Source organism: Gracilinanus agilis, chromosome 3, assembly GCF_016433145.1.
Source record: "Gracilinanus agilis isolate LMUSP501 chromosome 3, AgileGrace, whole genome shotgun sequence".
Lineage (NCBI taxonomy): Eukaryota > Metazoa > Chordata > Mammalia > Didelphimorphia > Didelphidae > Gracilinanus > Gracilinanus agilis.
In genome coordinates this window covers 498,516,405-498,534,101 of record NC_058132.1, presented here as the reverse complement: position 1 = coordinate 498,534,101, position 17,697 = coordinate 498,516,405, and the positions used below count along the sequence as shown (strand labels likewise).

General features: G+C 35.8%; 1 protein-coding gene and 1 pseudogene across 1 annotated transcript in view; one reads left to right on the top strand and one right to left on the bottom strand.

The window, feature by feature from the left end:
- ECRG4 (ECRG4 augurin precursor) overlaps positions 1 to 17,697 on the bottom strand; it is a 59,736-nt gene that overhangs the window by 19,034 nt on the left and 23,005 nt on the right. The gene's annotated exons all lie outside the window — the stretch shown is intronic.
- Positions 11,195 to 11,868, top strand: LOC123241772 (annotated as a pseudogene).

Genomic DNA, 17,697 nt, shown 5'->3' with positions numbered 1-17,697 from the left:
GCAAAGCACTCTCTCTCTCTCTCTCTCTCTCTCTCTCTCTCTCTCTCTCTCTCTCTCTCTCTCTCTCTCTCTCTGTCTCTCTCTCTCTCTCTCTCATCAATACTATGTATTGGTTCCAAGGCAGAAGAGTGGTAAGGGCTAGACAAAAAGAGTTAAATGACTTACCCACAGTCACATAACTAGAAAGTATCTGAAATCACATTTGAACCTAAGACCTCCCATCTCTAGGCCTGACTCTCAGCTTACTGAGCCACATAGCTGCCTCCAACAATCTTATGCCTGATAACGTTGGCATCTCTATTTTCTTTTTTAGTTTTTAAGCTCTAGCTAAAAAAAGATGTATAGTTAACATGGGAAAAGCAAATAATAAAAAAAATAGTAAAAGCACAAGACCTCGGGCCATATATTTGTACAAATATTTATTTAGTGAAATGTAAAGGAAACACCTAATGCCTTACAGAGACTATAAAAAGCTTTGGTTTATCATTCCCACTAGTCTTCCACAGCTCCCATTCAATAAAGGCCATTATATTATTGACTTGATTCAAAATTCCCTTAACTGACTAGTTAGTTCTTTTAATTAATCAGTTGTCCTTCGGTGATCAAAATTGAAAGACATTGTTACCTAACCATGACTCTTTGGGCACACATATTTCTTTGTAGACATTTATATCTTGCCTTTACACTCCATTATAGAATACTGGAAGTTAGGAAGACCTGAAATCAAACTGGCCTCAGACAGTTACTAGCTGTGTGCCCCTAGGCGAATCATTTCACCTTATTTGCCACAGTTCCTCCTCTGTAAAATGAGCTGGAGAAGGAAATGGCAAATCACTCTAGTATCTTTGCCAAGAAAACCTCACAAGGGATCACAAAGAGTCAGATATGACTGAAACAATCAAATAGCAACAAAGTGTAGATACATGTAGATGCATCATTTACAAAAGGCAGATAGATGGAACAGTAGCCTAGAGTCAGGAAGCTCCTGTCATTCAGTTGTTTTTTACTCATTCACATCTTTGGACCCATTTGGAGTTTTCTTGGCAAAGACACTGGAGTGTTTTGCCATTTCCTTCTCCAGCTCATTTTACAGATGAGGAAATGAAGCAAACAAGGTGAAGTGATTTGCTCAGGGTCCCAGAGCTAGTGAGTATCTGAGGCCAGATTTGAACTCAGGAAGATGAATCTTCCTGACTCCAGGCCTGGCACTCTCTTTACTGTGCCACCTAACTGCTCCTGGAGTCAGAAAGATCTGAGTTCAAATGTGATCTCAGATGCTTACTAGCTGTGTGATTCTGGACCAGTTATTTAACCACCGTCTGCCTCAGTTTCCCAACTGGAAAATAGAAATAATAATAGCACCTATCTTACAGAATTATTGAGGGATCAAATGAGATATATTCGTAAAATGTTAGCACAGTGTCTGGTACATAACTTTCCAAAGGCATTCTGGGTTATCAGATAGCATCAGATAGATATTCATTGATAGTAATGGATGATGGAACAGTCAATACTCACCAAAATGCCAAGGATTAGAATTTAAACTTGATGAATGAAGTTGAACAAATATTGATTAAATCAACAAGGTAAGTTCATAAACACTCATTAAATTTCTATTTTGTTTCAAGCCCTGTGCTAGACACTAAAGATAGAAAGAAAGGAAAGAACAAACAAAAAAAGACACTACTTTTAAGGAGCTAACAGGGGGAGACAGCATGCAAATAATTATGTACTAATGAGATATTTACAGGATAAATTAGAGATAATAACAAATGGGAGACATAAAACTTTGTCTATTATATGCAATATACTGACTTACGATATCAGAGGTAAAAGGACAAGGCTGCACCCTTGTCTCAAGGGACTTTGTCCAAAAGGCAAAAAACATTAAGTATAATACAAAAAAATAATAAAATTCCAAAATCAATTTCCAGAAACATTTCTATATATGGTTAAATGGAGGAAGGCAATTCAATCTCCTTTGTCAAGGAGCGGGGTAGGTGGTTCATAATTGTCTTCCTGGAGAAAGTGACACCTAAATTGAACTCTGAAGGAAAATAGATGAAAATAGAGAAAGTTCATTCTACCAGGGAGGACAAAATGACAGGATGGAAGAAGGGGATTAATATGAGGAAAGCCAGAAAGGTAGGTTTGGAGACTGATAATGGAGGGCCTCTAATGCTAGTTTTTTAGAAGTGTATATTTTAGTTAGAAGGAAATGGAAAGTCAGTAAGCTTATTTAAGCAGAAAAGTGATATAATCAGTTCAGTACATTAAAAAGGATGATTGGGGAAACTAAATGACTTGAGGGCAGCTAAGTGGCTCAGTGGATTGAGAACCAGATCTAGAGAGAGGAGGTCCTGACATCAAATCTAGCCTCTAACACTTCCTAGATGTGTGGCCTTGGACAAGTCACTTAGCCCCCATTGCAGACCCCTTACCACTCTTCTGCCTTGCAACCAATACACAGAATTGATTCTAAGATGGAAGGGAAGGGTTTAAAAAAAAGGAGTGGTTAACAGTGTCAAATTTGTAGCAAAAGCTACACTTTGAATCATTGAAATCAGCAGTACAATGAATAATTTTGCTAATTTTCTTTAATTATTGAATAGGTAGAGGTGCCAACCACTATCAGTATTTTTAAAAGTATATTCAGGATCATTTAATACACATATTTTCTTTTTCTTTTTTTTTAGTTTTGATCTTTCATTTTTTTATTTTTTAGAAAAATTTTCCATGGTTACATGAATCATGTTCTTATTTTCCCCTTCACTCCCCCCTAATCCCCTGCTCTCCCCCCCCATAGCCGACGTGCATTTCCACTGTTTTTGACATAATATTCGTATTTTTAAAAAGAACATCGGGGTCAGAGAGCTGGATTTCTAATAAAAGCAATTTCTATGTGTTACATGTAACAGACATGGTAATTAGTTGTTTCAAGTCAGATAATCTATGCATTACAGTTTAAGTGTTAAAAAGAAAATAGGTGTATGAATATGTGATTCTGAGACCGTTGGTGTTAAAATGTAAATAAGTCGTGATAGGTGAGTAAATAAATGAAGGAAACAGACAGGAAGGCTTTGCATCCAAGTTCATGGGTGGCATCATTAGTACCTGGCAGCCTAAATGAGTTCATAGATTCCAGCACAGTGAGAGTGAAGGCCATCAGGACAGCTGGCTCAGCGACATTAGAGTGAAAAACAGAACAGCACCAGAGTGATGAGAGGCAGTTGGGAAGTGTAGACAGAAATCTAGCTTTGTAAGATCTGAGTTCAAGCCCCACTTCTGATATATACGGGATACGTGACTCTGGATGAGTGATTTAACTTTTTAGTGCTCCCTCTGGGCAATTTCAAGGACAGTAAATTGTTATATTAGCTAGATGGTGCAGTATATAGAGTGCTGTACCCTTTATCAGGAAGACTCAACTTTATATCTAGCCTCAGACCCTTACTAGCTGGGTGACCTTGGGCAAGTCACTTACGCCCATATGCCTCAGCTTCTCCATCTGTAAAATGAGCTGGAGAAGGAAATGGCAGAATCTCTGTCAGGAAAACTCAAATGGAATCACAAAGTGTCAGACACAACTGAAAACTGCTGAACAACAAAGAAATTACATACACAGTATGTTACTTCCACAAAGTAACCTTCCCCATTGTTACTTTCCTCATTATGGTTTTGATATATCTCAGATCAGCATAAAAAATTAAATGGGAATTTTGGGGGAGTTTTGTGGAAGCCACAGATGACATCTTAAGGCCAGTAGATGATACAGAAAAAAGTTTATAAACTCAGAAATGCACAAAATAGCCTATGGCCAATTATTCAACCCAAAACTTATAACATCCCATAAAAGAAAAAGAAAAAAATTAGATTTTTCTGGTACTAAGAGAAGGACAAGGAGACAATGTTCCACCTGCATACTGTCTCTCAGTCTTTCAACATGGTTTCCAAATTAGTAAAATTCTCCTTCTATTTTTAAGCTAAAAAAAAAAAAAACAAAACAAAAAAAAACAAAGAGGACAAAAAATAGTATGTGGATTTCCCAGCCCCCATGACATGAAAGGGATACCTCTAATATAATATGATAGATTTATATAATTATAAATGATTAAAGTTATGGACTTGTATTTCCTGAGGGAATGTCTTCTTTCCAGAATTCTCCATACCCATGAAAACATGGGCCCAGGACTATCCCTTCTTGAGTGGTAATATTGTGGCACCTGACACAAACTTTTAAATGAAATGGCTGGTTTGAGATCCAAACTATGGGGGGGGGGGCTGGGGAGTGGATGGATGCTAAGAAATCAACAAATGTAGACAATTCTAAAAATTTGGCATTGAAGAAGGGTGCTAGGGTGAGGGAGTGTGAGTACAAATTTTGACTAAGAGGGAGACTCCAATAGAGAAAATGGAAAGAAAGTATATGAGCAGTGGATGTGGCATGGGTGGAGGAGATATAATCAATGTAACAAGGACCAAAATGGAATGAAGGGCAGAGCTGGTGAGATTACTTTTGTGGAGAGGACACATTTAATATTCTTAGTAAATTAATAGAAAAATCATTAACTGACAATGAAAAAGAAGAGATTTGAGTTGGAGGCTGGAGGAGAGAAAAGGATGAGAAAAGCTAGTAGGAGAAGTACAATACAGTTGATTAAAAGGTCATGAAAAGGGGGCAGTCAGGTGGCCCAGTGAATTGAAAGCCAGGCCTGGAGATTAGAGATCCTGGATTCAAATCTGACCTCAGACACTTTCTAGCTATGTGACCCTGGGCAAGTCATTTAACCTCAATTGCCTAGGTAAGACTCTTTTGTCTTGGAACAAATATAAGTATTGATTCTAAAATGGAAGATAAGGGGTTTTTTTTAGATAATGAAAAGGATTGCCATGCAATGTTACAAATGAGAGATAGCTTGTATGAACTTGGAGAGGACCCAGGCAACAAAATTTATTTTTTATTCCAACAGCATAGGAATGAGAATCAAGAGGCTGGTGGTAGGAATTTCCTGAGATTGAAAATTATAATGGTACACATAACAGATTAATGGGGCAAGGATATGATGGGATTTGAGAAATGGTAACAACAGGATTGAGTTCTCAGAATCCATGAGGTCCATAACATACTTTTCCTGTTTGTTAAGTCAAGTTTCCATTTTAGAGTTTTCAAAACTTTTGCCATGTATAATAAATGGTGGTAGGAAAAAAGAAAAAAAAATGTGAGAGACTTTCCTCTCCATCTAAAGAAAACTGAGAAGCACAAAGTATTCATTCTCCACAGACTACAGGACACTGGTGGATTCTGGGAGTTTGGCTCCCAAGGGGATCTCCAGAGCTCCAACAGGCAGATTTTGCTAACTTGACAATTGCCAAACTGGAACACTTAGATAGATGTTCTTTAGTAAAGTTTTTTTTTTAAAGAGGAAAGAAGGAAGGAGAAAAAAATCCCTAACAAATTGGCCTTCTAAATGATAAAATTTAAAGTACCTATAATAAAATAATCACTGGTCATAGATTATGCTGAGAGAATATATTTTTCAGCCCTATTTTCAATCTGGTATGAATAGAAATTTATATTTTAAACAAAAAAAGTGTTTCAAGAATAGGTTGATATAAACCAAAACTCTACAATTAAAGTGAAAAAAGAAATATTACTTTTTAAAAATTCCTCCAAAACAGCTTTCATCTAAACCAGTGATTCCCAAAGTGGGCGCTACCGCCCCCTGGTGGGTGCTGCAGCGATCCAGGGGGAATGATAATGGCCACAGGTCCATTTATCTTTCCTATTAATTGCTATTAAAATTTAAAAAATTAATTTCTAAGGGGCTAAGTAATATTTTTCTGGATAGGAGGAGGTAGGCCAAAAAAGTTTGGGAACCACTGAAAACTATGATTTCTTTTGACCTGAAGTTTCATTGAGAACTTGGTCTGGACCTCTTTTCAGTTTCTATTGCACTCTATCTTGTATTATATTTCTATTTATTCAGATTGCATTATATCTAGTGATGTGGATGTATTTTGGACAGGGTTATTTTGAATTTCTAGAAAATATAAAAATAATTATATGAATGTAGTCCATGTCTTAAGCCTGGAGCCTTTACTGAAGACTGTCCTCATTGACGAAGAGAATGATGACGACACAGTGTGCCTCCATGACAACACAGTGTGCCTTCCTGAGGGATGGAGTTGAAGAGACATTTTTCTTTTCCCTCCTTAGGCTGACTCTTGAGTGACAAAAAAGACTTTGGCAGGCATGTAAAGGAACCAATGACTCCACATATCTCTGAATTCATGGAGACACAGGGGGATTTCTTCTTGAGGGAGATCAAGGAACTCTCTTTGAGTTAAGATGGGATTTCTTGCTCCCAAAGAGGGAGCAAGCAAGCTTGCTCATTCACTCTTTGCATTGTCTGATATATTCTAATATGTATAACTTCTTTTTCCATTTGCTGTCTGCTTAGAGAAATGGGTCGAGTCCCTATTCACTTTATGTGATAATTTTTTGTATAGCTAGCATTTGGGGAGAAAGAATCAAGCCTTCATATATTAGCTTGGGGATATCTCTTCCCTTTAAGTAACAGAGATCAGGAAAGTGGCTTGAACTGAAGAACAAAATCATTCCTTTAGAGAATGACAATATTTGGAGTGAGGGAAAAATAGATATAATTCTAGTATTCTATCCCCCTTTTAAGGGGATCAGAGCAGTCAGACTAAAGTCTCCTTTTCCTATACCCCACCAAACAGGAATCAGAGTTTCCCTTTGAGACACATCCCTTGGACAGGCATGTACAAAATCCCCAAAATAACTATGAAAGCTTCCCTCTGGGCTGCATTTGGACAAACTCATGTGACATATACATAATCTACACTGGCAACATATATTCCCTACAATATAGTAGGATCTTAATAAATGGGCTGAATTGAGCTAAGCTGAATCTTTGACTGAACTTTTAAAATTTAATTAATTAATTATTTTTTTAGTTTTTAGTTTTTTCTAAAGCCCTTACCTTCTGTCTTCGGACCAATACATAGTACATAGTTCCATAGTTCTTGGAACATTGGTTCCAAGACATAGTATTGGTTCCAAGACAGAAGAGCTAGGTAAGGGCTAGGCAATGGGGGTTAAGTGACTTGCTCAGGGTCACACAGCTGGGAAGTGTCTGAGGCCATATTTGAACCCAGGACCTCCCATCTCTAGGCTTGGCTCTCAATCCACTGAGCTACCCAGCTGCCCCCTTTTAATTTAATTTAACCAAGAAAAACTGAAAACAAAGGATTTTTTCATTAATTTAATAATTAATTCCCCAAATAGCATCTTCTTCCTCACCAGCAAGTATTTGGAATACCTAACGAATTCATTACAGTTTTGCCCTATAGATGTAGGGAATTATGAAACCTTGTTCCTCCTTCAAGAAAATTATAGTGTTCGAGAAGAAGAGAGATAAACATGACAGGATACATAGCATGGAAGTTTAATCAGTATTTATATACAGGTTGAAAACTATCCTAGATCTCTCATTTGTCTTGAATGGAAAAGACTAAAAATGGTTTAGGAAGAGTAAACAATCAGTTCAAGGTTTCATTCTTCTCTCCCTGATCATATTACGATCTTTAAAAATCCTCGTTCAAAGCCTACCTACTCCAGGGGATTCTGATTGGCTTAATAGCAACACCCTACTCTATCTCTCTCCTTCCTATATTTTGGGAACTGCAGATTTTCTTTGAATAGCTTGCTTATTATCAAGCAGAATTAAATTTTTGATCATAGTGTATCTTGGTATATAGTACTCAAGTTTCACATGAAGATTTTTTAAAACCCTTATCTTCTTGCTAAGTATCAGTTCTAAGATAGAAAAACAGCACAGCCTAGGCAATTGGGAATTAGTGACTTTCTCAGGATCACATACCTAGGAAGTGTCTCAGGTCACATTTGAATGCAGAACCTTCTGACTCCAGGTCTGGCACTCTATCCATTGTGCTATATAAATGCCCCTAAGATTTTTCTTTATGAAATAGCAATGTATACTTTTTATTCTATAGAGCTAAAACACATTTGATTAATTTATGGAAACTAATAATTAATATAAAATATAATGGCTTTTAAAAAAACCACAATTGTAGTGAATAATTTAGTTCTAATCCAAAAACCTAATATATTCATATTCCAAGACAGTCAAGGCAATAAGCATTTATTAAACATTTGTCTGGCACTCTATTAAGTATTGGAGTTGCAAAGAAAACTTCCCTCTTCTCAAAAAAATGTCCCTGCTCTCAAAAAGTTTATAATCTAATGCTGAAGATAATATGCAGATAGTTATATACAAACAAGTTATCTATAGAATGAATTGGAGACAATCATCAGCAGAAGAAAATGTGGAGGTTTGGAAAGAATTCTTATGACAAGCACTCACAGAAGATGTCATTTGATTATATTTCCCCAAGGTATCCTTATAGACTTGACAGGCACTTTTTTTGCCTACTGCCCCCTTTCCAGAAAAAAATATTACTTAGCCCCCTGGAAATTAATTTGTTTTAAATTTTAATAGCAATTAATAGGAAAGATAAATGCACCTGTGGCCATCATCATTCTCCTGGATCGCTGTAGCACCCACCAGGGGGCAGTGGTGCCCACTTTGCGAATCACTGCCTTAGACAAAGCTGAAGAGATGTTTATAGGATCCGGGGCTGATAGATTTAGAGTTGAAAGGAATCACAGAGGTCATTTGGCTATTCTGCATCATTTTACACATAAAGAAAGTGGTACATATCAGAGCAATGTGACTTGCGCAAGGTCACTCAGGATATGAACCTTAGCCTTCTGTCTAAATTCATAGTTCATTCTAGTACACAATAACATGAACATGTATAAGAAGAACCAGAGTTTTATAAAGTCCTTCCCCAAAGCAACTATTTTCCTTATTATATATCCATAAGTCTGAAAACCCAAGTGAAATGGATAAATATTTGCAAAAATATACACTGCCCAGATTAATAGGAGGGGAATTAGAATACTTACATAGCCATATCTTAGAGAAAGAAATTGAAGACAACACTGATGACTTCCCTGAGAAAAAATCCCCAGGACCAGATGGATTCAGCAGTTAGTTCTGCCAACATTGAGGGAACAATTAATTCCAATACTATATAACCTATTTGAAAAAATAGACTAAAAAGGGGGTGCTACGAAATTTCTTTTATGACACAAATAAAGTGCTGATACCTGCCAAGAAGAGCAAAAACAGAAAGAAAACTATAGACCAATTTTCTTAATGAATATGGAAGCAAAAGTTTTAAATAAAATATTACCAAGGAGATTACAGGAATATATCAGAAAATCATAAACTATGACCATATTGGATTTATATCAGGAATTCAGGGCTAATTCAATATTAGGGAAACTATCAGCATACTGGAATATATCAATAACAAACCCAACAAAAATCGTATGATTATCTCAATAGATGCTGAAAAGGCTTTTGACAAATTATAACTCATTCCTATTAAAAACTTTACAAAGCATAGGAATATATGGTACTTTCCTTAAAACAATATGTAGTATCTATTTAAAATCATTGGCAATCATTGTCTATAATGGAGATAAGCTAGAATCCTTCCCAGTAGGATCAGAAGTGTAGCAACAATGCCCAATAATGAATGATTATAAAATTATTATAAAATTATCAATATTGAACTAGAAATAATAGCTGTTGCAATAAGACAAGAAAAAGACAAAGAAGGAATTAAAATAGGCAGTGTTAGAGGGGATGTGGAAAAATTAGGAAATTAAGGCATTGTTGGTGGAGTTATGAACTGATCCAGACATTCTGGAGAGCAATTTGGAATTGTGAGTAAAGGGCTATAAAACTGTTCATACCCTTTGACTTAGTAGAACCATGAAATTTTTTTTGAAACATTGCATCTATCAGAATAGCCAAGTAATACAAAGTTGATTATCATTATAATATTGTTGTTATTGTGTAATGATGTTCTCCTGGTTCTGCTCACTTCACTCTGCATCAGTTCAAGTAACTCTGTGTACCAAAGAAATTAAAGAAAAGGAAAGATCTCATATGAACAAATTTATTTACAGTAGCTTTTTTGGTGGTGGCAAATAATTTACAACTAAAGGGATGCCTGTCAACTGGGGAATGACTGAATGAGTCACTGTGATATATGATATATGATCATTATGGAATACGATTGTGCTATAAAAACTGGGAAGATATATGAACTGATGCAGAGTGAGTTGAGCAGAACCAGGAGAACACTGTGCACAGTAACAGCAATATTATAACAGTGATCAACTTTGTATTTGTCCTGCTAAATACAATGTTTCAGGACAGTTCAACAGGGACTTATGATGAAAAATGCTATTCAACTCCAGAGAAAGACCTAATGGAGTCTCAACACAGATTGAAACAATCTTTTTTGCTTTTTTTTCTTTTTTGTAATAGCTAATATGGACATATATTTTGGATGATTTCATATTTATAATTAATATCAAATTTCTTGTCTTCTCAAGAGATGGTAAAAAGAGGAAAAGTAGAACTCAAAATTGTAAAAAAAGATCAATGTTAACACTAAATATTGAAAAAAATAAGGGCATAAGGAAAATATAGTGTGGGGGAAGAGTATCCAAAACAATTTACTCTTTTCCCTGATAACATTGAATTTAACTTAGTGATTAAAACACATACATACACAGACACAAACATCTTCCTCCATTATTTTCCCAACTACTCTTCAGGTTTTCCATAGGTCTGTGCATAAGGAAAAATATAGAAGAAATTGTACATCTCTCTACTTTTCCCCCAGCAACTCTATAATTCATTAGGCTTGGGATGTTATTGGCTGCTATTAGATAACTGGGTCCTAAGAGTATTATACAGAAATTAACAGTTAATTTTCAAAGGCCTTGTTTTCAGAGCAGAGCCATTTTTATGCCAAAATGTATTGTTCATAATTAATGTATAACTTCTTTGATCTGGGCAAAGTTATTATTTGGTTATTGGGAGGAAGTTTTATTTTTATTCTTGATACTTGGTCTTTGGTCTCCCCCTCCTGTAAGAAGACAATTTCTTAAAGAATACATGGATAATAAAGGAGAATAAGAGCCCCCACAATAAAAATGAGAGACAGACACATAGATAGACAGAGATAGAGACAGAGGAAGAGAGGGAGAGAGAGGCTAAGCATGGCTACCGCTGCTCCAACCATGAAGGATTTGGAGACTGAAACCCAAGTGCTGGAGTCTTCAGGGGACAAGAAATCTTCTCTTGGGGGAAGGACTGGAGAGCATCTATTGGAGAATAGATGGGCCTTATGTTTCTTCAAGAATTATGGGAACAGGGTTTGGCAGGACAATTTTCACTTTGTCACTAAGTTTGATACCATGAAGGACTTCAAGTGATCTTCAGCCATATCCAACTGCCCATTGAATTGTTCTCAGGCAGTGACTATGAACTTTTCAAGGATGGCATTGAGCCTTTTTAGAAAGAAAGCAGGAGCAAGCATGGTTACCACTGGCTAGTCAGTCCAGTCAAGCAACCACCTCAAAGCAATTTCAGCCAGCTCAGGATAGAGATGCTTCTTTGTCCAATTCAGGATACTTTTGAGGAATACAGCAAGGAAGTGTGTGGGTCTGTACTCATTGCTCACATCAACGGGCACAAGATAGGAATCCAGACCAATGAGGCTGAGAACAAGTCAGCTGTCATCTTTATTGGACATGTCTACAAGGAGAATCTGGGGCTCTCACCAAAAGTTATTAGTTACCTGGCCTATGCAGACACACTCACCAAGAACAACTCTTTCATCAAGAACAAATTTTCACATGAAATTCTAGCACATATATTAGATTTCTCCTAGTCTAGGCCAGTGATGGGCAAACTTTTTAGAGAGGGAGCCAAAGAAAAGGAAATGCTCATCTGTCAGTCTGCTTCTAAGACAACTCTTTCGAAGTTTCATTGTATTGTATCCTACTCATTGTATTTGTCAGATTAGGAATAATGTCACACAGCTGGATAGAACATTTCATGTCTCCCCCCACCCCCCGACCTGGCCTGTGGGCCATAGTTTTTCCATCACTGGTCTAGGGGCTATTGTAGTGCTTTACCTCTACCCCAACCCTCATTATACCTGGAATTTAAAATGAATAAAAATCAATAGGTATGAACCTATGAACTACACTGAATACTGAAGATTTGATGATACTTTTATGGAGTATCAAAAGGGAAATTGTGGATCAAATAGATAAAGTCTATGTTCTATAAGTTTAGGAGAACTATTCTCTCTCCCCTTTCTAACACTTATAAGTAACCAAAGAGGTCAAAGAAATGAAACCTGATTGGATCTGAAAAGGAAGTGTCCATTTGAGGTCTCATTTGGAGAAACACTCCTACAACAGAACAGACCTGATCTTGGGTCACACCAAGGTTACTCTAAAGCTAAGATATTCTCTCCCTGGCACTTCCCAAATTACCTGGCAACTGTTTCTATTAACTGGTCAACTTCAAGATAAATTCCTTTTGCTGCCTGCCTTAAAGCCATGTAAAACCTTATGTGTAACAAAAATAATAAAGGCATTACAATGCAATGTGATCTGAAACCAGAAAATACCAGTCTCATTTCATGAAATATCATTTTTTTAAGCTTAACTGCTAAATGATTCCAACAAGACATTTTTATTCTATCTAAATGTTCGCTGATCAATGTCCCAGTGAGTGGTTGGGATATAGTGTTATTAATTAATTCTCTTGGGACATACTGGAAAACTCTAAGAAAGCAGCCAATATACCCTTTCCTCTCTTATTCGCCTTGCCTCTTCTCTACTCAAACTCTTATTACACACACAAACACAGGATCTCATAATTTCAAAATTGGAAGAGAATTGCCACATCCAAAAAAGGAATCCACACAACAACAAATCAAATGGTTATTTAGCCACTCCATTTACAGATAACTCTAATTGTTTGGATTTTTTCTGGAACTTCCAAAAGGTATTATTATTATTATTAATATTATTATTATTTTAAGACTTTTACCTGACTCCATGCCCAGTGTTCTGCCTAGTGCCTCAGTGGAGTATTACCTGAAATCACAGGTCTTTTGAATGTTCTCATTAGTGGTATAGTATAAGTAGGGCAATAAAGGCAATTTTTTAAACATCTCAAATCAAAGCATTTCCATTTTAGTTTTCTTAGTTTACTTCAAATTCAGAGCTGAAGAATGTCATCAATCTGAGTCTGCAAGAGTAATTTCATGCATTGAAATATCTAAAAGTTTTCAGTTTGGTAAGTTAGAGAAGGTCACAGACTTCTAGCTCCATAGCAGATGCTAACTCAGCAGAAAACATTGGTTTGGTGGCAAGATGCCTTTTTCTTTGACCTGAATAGAGCTGGCCTCCTAAAGGAGTCAGAAAGGCATCCCTCCAGCATTGTATTTATGAGCTGCTTGGTGGCCTAGAAACATTTGAAAGTTATTGCTTGAGTTACTGGCTTTCATTTGGGGTTCTGCCAGCCCCTAAATCCCACAGTGCAGGGTCTGTGTTAAGCAGCCCCTACCCCAAACAGCAGTCAGTAGCCCTTTCAGATGTGAATGCTACCTAGAGAACTAAATAAGGGCTTTTGGCCTAATGCCTCAATCACAGTGCTACTCTCACCTTCGATACCAATTTCTAGACTGTAGGAGAGAGTAAGAGGACAAAGAAAAATAATGGGGAAAAAAGAGAGAACCTGTATTTAAAAAGGCTCTAGAAAGACCTTTAGAGATCATCTACTTTTGTATTTTTGCAAAATAAAAGTTGATTGTCTTTTATATTATTTAGATTATTCCCAAACTTTCGTGGCCTACCGCCCCCTTTCCAGAAAAAAAATATTACTTAGCCCCCTGGAAATAAATTTTTAAAAATTTTAATAGCAATCAGTAGGAAAGATAAATGTACCTGTGGCCATCACTGCTTTCCCCCATCCCCTGGATCGCTGCAGCACCCACCAGGGAGGTAGCGCCCACTTTGGGAATCACTGTTGTATATGAATAATGACTGTGATTGTAGGTCATACTTAAGTTTTTTTTAGTTAGCATTTTTATATGTAAAAGATGTAACATAATTATAATAGAATACATTTGATTTGTCATAAATAGGTAATAAAATATAATAATATGCTTATGTAAGAGAAACAAATCCTCACAATACTTATGTCCAAAACTTTTTCTCATTTTTTTCTTTTTCACCCTTCCCAAGAAGGCAGGTAATATGATATAAGTTGGAGGTATAAGTTGTGCATATGCTACCTACCATATAACACATATTTCCTGTTCATCATGTTATGAAACAAGACACATATTGCTTACACTAGAGAAAAATTCATGGAGGAAATCAGGTGAAAAATGGTATGCCTCAATTTGTGTCCATATGCTATCTATTCTTTCTATGGTACTGGAAATCCTTTTTGATCATGAGACTCTTGGAGTTGTCCTGGATCCTTGCCTTGTTGATAAGAGTAGTCATTTGCATTTGAACATCATACAGTATTACTTTTTTAAAAAAGAATTTAAGTTTATTTATTTAATTACTTAATTTAGAATATTTTCCCATGGTTACATGAATCATGTACTTTCCCTCCCCTCCTACCACCCCTCTCCCATAGCCAATGAGCAATTCCACTGGGTTTACATGTGTCATTGATCAAGACTTATTTTCATATTATTAATATTTGCATTAGGGTGATTGCTTAGAGTCTACATCCCCAATCATATCCCCTTTGAACCATGTGATCAAGCAGTGTTTCTTCTTCTGTGTTTCTGCTTCCATAGTTCTTTCTCTGGAAGTGGATAATGTTCCTTCTCTTAAGTCCCTCAGAATTGTTCTGGATCATTGCATTGCTGCTAGTAGAGAAGTCCATTATATTCAATTGTGCCACAGTGTATCAGTCTCTGAGTAAAATGTTCTTCTGGTTCTGCTCCTTTCACTCTGCATCAATTCCTGGAGGTCGTTCTAGTTCACATGGAATTCCTCCAGTTCATTATTCCTTTTAGCACAATAGTATTCTGTCCCCCACAGATACCACAATTTGTTCAGCCATTCCCCAATCGAAGGGTATCCCCTCATTTTCCAGTTTTTTGCACCACAAAGAACATGGTTATAAATATTTTTGTACAAGTCTTTTTCCTTATGATCTCTTTGAGGTATAAACCCAGCAGTGGTATGGCTGATAGATTTTAATCACACAGATCAAAGGGCAGGCAGTCTTTTAACACCCTTTGGGCATAGTTCCAAATGATCATCATATATTATTAATATTAATGTTATTTTTAAACCCTCACCTTCGTTTTACAATCAATACTGTATATTGGTTCCAAGGCAGAAGTGTGGTAAGGACTAGGCAGTGGGGGTTAAATGACTTGCCCAGGGTCACATAGCTAGGAAGCATCTGAGCCTAGATTTAAACCAAGGACCTCCTGTCTCTAGGCCTGGCTCTCAATCCACTGAGCTACCCAGCTACCCCTGACCATCATACATTATTGTTGTTTTTATGTACAATGTTCTCTTGTTTCTACTATCCTCACTTTGCATTACTTCATATGAATCTTTCCAAATATTTTTGTGATGGTCTTGTCTGTCATTTCTTATAACAATAGCATTCCATCATATGCATAAACAACATTCTCCTATTGATGGACATCCATTCATTTTCCAGTTCTTTACCACCACAAAAAGAACTGCTATGAATATTTTTGTACAGGTAGTTTCTCTTCCCTTTTTCTTGATCATCTTTGGAAATAAACTAAAGAGGGGTATTACTGAGTAAAAAAATATACAAAGTTTTATAATTCTTTGTGTATAATTCTAGATTGATCTCCAAAATAGTTGGATCAGTTCACAATTCCACTAATAATATATTAGTGTCCCTCTTTTTCCACATCCCCTCCAACATGTCATTTTATAGGTGTGGGATGATATTGTTTTGTTTTGTGTTTCTCTAGTCAATAATAATTTAGAGCATTTTAAAAATATAGTTACATATAGTTTTGATTTCTTCATCCAAAAATTCTCTGTTCAAATCTTTTGATGATTTATCATTTGTGGAGTGGCTCGTATTTTTATGTATTTGACAAAGTTCTCTATATATTTTAGATAAGAAACTTCTCTCTGAGAAATGGTCTAAAAATTTCCCCTCGACTTATTGCTTTCCTTATAATCTTGGCTACATTAGTTTTTTGTATAAAAACTTTTAAATTTATTGAATTCAAAATTATCCATTTTACATTCCACAATGTTTTCTTTACCTTGTTTAATCATAAATTCTTCTGTTATTTATAAATCTAATAAGTAATATGTTCTCTATTCTTCTAATTTGTTTGTAATTTCTCCCTTTATAACCAGATTATTTATCCATTTTTATCTTCTCTTGGTAAATGGTATAAGATATTGGTCTATATCTAGTTGCTGCCAAACAACATTCCAGTTTTCCCAAAAATTTTTACCTAATAGACAATTACTATTCCAAAACCTTGAAACTTGATCTTTGTCAAAAACAAGGCAAATATAGTCTTTTACAACTGTTTGTTGTATATCTATTCTGTTCCGCCAATCTAAATTTCTATTTCTTAGCCAGTACCAAATAGTTTTGATAATTATCAATATTTCTTTAAATCTGACTTTATTTGAATAAAAAGTTTTTTATAATTATGTTCATATAGTTTCTGAATATCTTTTGGAAGATATAGTCATAGGTATTCATTCTGTTTGTGCTTAATTTAAGTGGGTTATCTCTTAATATCTCTTCTTGCAGGACATTGTTAGTGATATATAGAAATGCTGATGATTTATGTGGGTTTATTTTACATTCTGCGACTTTGCTAAAATTATTGCTAGTTTAAATTAATTTTTAGTTGAATCTCCAGGATTTTCTGTATATATCTTCATATTATCTCTGAAAAGAGATAGTTTTATTATGTCTTTGCCCATTCTGATACCTTTTTATAAATGAAAAAGCTAGAACTTAATAAGATAGGTGAGTTATCCACCATTCTTTCAGTCACCACAGTTTACAACCTTAGAGTCATCCATGATTCCTCACTCTCCCTTACTCTACATATATAATCAGTTGCCAAGTTGTGTCAATTCTGTTTCCATAACTTTACTATCCAATTGCATTTCTATTCATGTAGCAACCTCCCAAATCAAGTCTTTATCACCTCTTACCTGGATTATTACAATAGCCTCCTAATTGGGCTCCCTGACACAAGTCTCTTCATCTTCCACAAAACTGCCAAAATGATTTTCCTAAAGTACAGGTCAAAGTATCTTATTTCCTTTTCAACAAACTCAAGTGGCTCCCTATGACCTCTTGGATCAAATCCAAATTCTTTTATTTTGGTATTTAGAATCCTTTATAGGCATCCTTTAAGCCCCCTTTAAACTTTATTACTTTATTGTAGATTACTCTACTTTAAGGAATCTTTGGTATAGACAAACTAGTCTTTTTACTCTGCATAGATGACATTCTGCCTTTTGTTCCCTATGCCTAGAATGCACTTCCTTCTCCCTTCTGTGTTTTATCTTCTTCTTCTTCTTCTTCTTCTTCTTCTTCTTCTTCTTCTTCTTCTTTCTTCTTCTTCTTCTTCTTCTTCTTCTTCTTCTTCTTCTTCTTCTTCTTCTTCTTCTTCTTCTTCTTCTTCTTCTTCTTCTTCTTC